This window comes from Paramisgurnus dabryanus, chromosome 2 (genome assembly GCF_030506205.2).
Source record: "Paramisgurnus dabryanus chromosome 2, PD_genome_1.1, whole genome shotgun sequence".
In the NCBI taxonomy this organism is placed as follows: Eukaryota; Metazoa; Chordata; class Actinopteri; order Cypriniformes; family Cobitidae; genus Paramisgurnus; species Paramisgurnus dabryanus.
In genome coordinates, this window is record NC_133338.1 from 377,576 (window position 1) to 380,586 (window position 3,011).

The window sequence follows — 3,011 nt, forward strand, 5'->3', positions numbered from 1 at the left end:
TTCAGCGTTAGGAAAGAGATGAGACGTCTCAGAGCGAGATGGAGAAACATCTGCGTTGAATGGAGAGTAATTGCAGATTGATTTGTAGCGCAGCATCACATCTGCCCGCATGTTCACTCGCTCTCGCTTGCTGATTAGCTGTTATTCAGTCTGTTTATCTGTGGAAATGATGGGGTGAATATCAGGTTAAGTGTCTAAAGAGACGCCGAGCCAAGAGACTCACTTATACAACATTAGAATGGAGAATTAGACCCTGAGACAGATGTTAGTCCAACCCAAACGCTTTAACTCCACATTTCTTCAGCTGTTTTCTTTCACACAGGCAGCCTTGTTTTTCAGTTTGTCTTTTATCACATTCATTTGCTTTTGAATTTAGCGTGAACCTGAATTATAACCATCCAATTTGAACATTATGGGGCGAAGTCACATTCACCAACCAACAGCAGGCAGGTTTAAGTCGTTGTCATTTAATTAAACTGGTTTTTTTTATTAAAAATCTGCTGGATACACAACAGAGCTGCATGCTTACTAAACCATGTTTTGACTGATTTATACACATATTTTTAAACCTGCCGTGAGCACAAGTATTAATGAATTAACAGGGGGATGAGCCAATGACAGTGCAGACAGAGAATACATGCGCTCCTCTCGTGTGACTTTTCAACTTTATTTGCCAGTTCGCAGTGAGTAGTTATAACGGGGCACCTCTCGTCAAACTTTTATGACCCCCTCCCCCACCCGGTGACAGTTGCTATCTGACAGGTCGTTTTTATGACCCTTTGACAGGGGGGCGGGACCATCAATCAAAATCTGTACAAGTTGTCAACTTTAGACAGAAAGTATTTAATGGGTTTATGACGGGTCATTTAGAGTGATTGTTTTTCCTGAGTGTGTTTTATGTCACGCGTATGCAGTCATTAAACATGACAGGTTGTCTTTGTGACATTTGCTGTTTATTGACATTTGTTGTATCTATCTATCACCCCTCCCTTTTCGACCCGTGCGCCTCTCAATACGGCCTGCATTTCTCTCACAGGGGTGCGTGTTGTAAAGCGATTAAAGATTTCTAAAACTCAATGTTGGTAAAACAATCCCCCATTACGGCGTCAAAAAAGTAAATGTTTATTTTAGATTTTAGACAAATCATGAACAATGCTACGATTAAAACATATTTTTGTAACATCACAAGTTATTTAATGAAATATACCGTATACGTGTATAGTTTAAGCAATGATCTGAGCCATAACCTTCGGAGCCGGCAATACTATAATCTTTAGACGAAAGTCTAAACTGAATACAATTTTAAACGATTCATGAGTTCCGGGAATCTGTTCATGACCTGGTCTATAGTTTCACGCGTATTAAAGATCCGGCGGTGCATGACAAAGCGCCGGGTGAGTGTTCATATCTGCCATTTTAAAATAATGTTAATAAATGTAATTCTGTCCACTATGGCAAAATAGGATTTTATTTTAGATTTAGTGGAATCTTTAACCAAGTCTCTGATTAAGACATGTGTATACGTGCACAGATGGTGACAGAGAAACTTATATATGACGTTAATAATCTTTTAAATGTTTTTAAGACGTATTCACCCCATTTTGGGGTTTTATTTTTAATTAAAGGCTTCTTAAAACATGTGTGAATATGTATATATTATACAAAGAGTCTTATATTGTCTGCTCTGACAAAAATAAAGTATTTTTTTAGGTTTAGGGGAATTGACTGCGTGTGTCTTATAAATACAACTTGATAATACGTTTGTTTTGTAAAGAGACTTATTTAAAGTCACGCAAGAATAAAATATTTTAGTTGTAACTGGTTAAACTTAAAGCCGATATTTTCTATCGAACTAGTCTATTTTCTGTTCAGACACAAAGTTTTCTGATGCTGATATTATGTCAGTGTGTGTTTGTGTGGGGGTCGTGTGATGTAATCTTTGAAAGTTTATGACCGAACCTTTATTGGGGAGCGACAAGAGATCTCCCGGAATCAGTTTGGATGGAGCAGAGCTGTTATACTCAAGTCTATTGGTATGTATGTGTTTCGCTGTGTTCGTTCCAGTATTTTGTATGATTTATTTAAAAACTAAAAATTCGATCTCTGGTATTGCAGCGAAATTGTCTAAACTGGTATTAACTATTCCTGGTAAATCGCGGAGAAGAGTGGCCTGAACAAAAAAGTCAGACCGAGACTAGAACCTCCCGCAGCGTAACACGGAAATCTTGGAACAAAAGAGACGCCGACTGGCTCGTGTTGTCCGGTGTGTTTTTATTTAATCCTGTTACAATAGATTTAAACAAACTGGTTTGGTTTAATATTTTCTAATAACATGTGTTATCTGTTTTAAAGGTTTGGATATCAGAGGCAAAGCGAACGTTGTGTGTACTATTGCAAAATATATAGCGGATCTCCACGGTACGATTATCTTGCATAAGAAAATTGTTTTATTTAGATATTTGTCCTAATAACTTGTTTTTTTCTGTTTACAGGTTAGGATACAGACCACAACGCTTTGGACGTATCTTTAAAAAAGATTAAAATCAGAGACTTTTTGGATTTGTCTGGGGACATTTTAAACATTTTGTGGCAAATTGGATTTAAAACATTTCGGATACTGGATACCTAGTTTGATTTGTCCACAGAGCTTGTTTAAGACGTTTTCACCGCATTTTAGGGTTTATTTTTAATTAAAGGTTTCTTAAAACATGTGTGAAAATGTGTATATTATACAATGAGTCTTATATTGTCTGCTCTGACATAAATAAATTTTTATATTAGATTTTAGATCAATTGACTGTGTGTGTTTTATGTCAAGCGTATGCTGTTATGTTTAATGACGGCTCGTGTGACAGCTTGTGTTTAGGCATTTGATGTCAGATATCACCCTTCCTCCATCCTTTCGCACAAGACCTGCATTCTTTCACAGGGGTGCGTGTTGTAAAGCGATTAAAGATTTCTAAAACTCAATGTTGGTAAAACAATCCCCCATTACGGTGTCAAAAAAGTAA

General features: G+C 36.9%; 1 long non-coding RNA gene across 1 annotated transcript; it reads left to right on the plus strand.

The window, feature by feature from the left end:
• Window positions 1-704: 704 nt before the first annotated feature.
• LOC135783676 (uncharacterized) lies at window positions 705-2,793 on the plus strand. The gene is made up of 3 exons (XR_010545731.1): window positions 705-2,263; window positions 2,353-2,418; window positions 2,493-2,793. It is a non-coding gene; the product is annotated as an uncharacterized lncRNA (long non-coding RNA).
• The last annotated feature ends 218 nt before the right edge of the window (window positions 2,794-3,011 follow it).